The sequence below is a fragment of the Sinocyclocheilus grahami genome, unplaced genomic scaffold (genome assembly GCF_001515645.1).
Source record: "Sinocyclocheilus grahami isolate Dianchi unplaced genomic scaffold, SAMN03320097.WGS_v1.1 scaffold25511.1, whole genome shotgun sequence".
NCBI lineage: Eukaryota > Metazoa > Chordata > Actinopteri > Cypriniformes > Cyprinidae > Sinocyclocheilus > Sinocyclocheilus grahami.
In genome coordinates, this window is record NW_015519831.1 from 22,050 (window position 1) to 22,578 (window position 529).

At 36.5% G+C, this 529-nt stretch overlaps 1 long non-coding RNA gene across 1 annotated transcript in view; it reads right to left on the reverse strand.

The window, feature by feature from the left end:
- Positions 1-523, reverse strand: part of LOC107580140 (uncharacterized) — a 22,572-nt gene extending 22,049 nt beyond the window's left edge. Inside the window, exon 1 of the long non-coding RNA XR_001608593.1 lies at positions 431-523. This is a non-coding gene — a long non-coding RNA (uncharacterized lncRNA). The remainder of the gene's footprint in view (positions 1-430) is intronic.
- Positions 524-529: the final 6 nt, after the last annotated feature.

The following is a 529-nucleotide window of genomic DNA, read 5'->3' on the forward strand; positions in this document are numbered from 1 at the left end:
TTTTTTTTTTCTCTTTGGATCAGTGAATAGGTTCATTTTAGATTAAATTAGAAAGATAGCACCTCACAACAATCACTCCAACCAACTAACTAAACACAAACACTGGTTATATACATTAGGATCTGCAAGGGTCTACAGGCGGTGGATAACATCATAACAGTTTATACACTCACACACACACAACCTAAACATGGCAATGTGTGCTCTATAACACTAGACTCGTTTAAAACACAAGCCTCAAATTGTTTAAAATACGCACTTTGAAAACAAACTGAACTCAACTTAGCTGCATTCAAAATCTGGAACACCAAGTGCTGGGCAATAAGGAAAATAAACATTAAACAATCAGAAAAATGACAAAAAGGGAGGGTAAATTAATGAAATAAAAAAAGAGAATAAAGTACAGTATCAGTGCTTTCTGATAACTTACATGTACATGTACTTGTCAAGCTTGGCGGCGAAGTGTCGAGGCATCTGACCACAACCGTAATAATTGCGGTCGTTTTCTGGGATGTGATCGACATCGTGA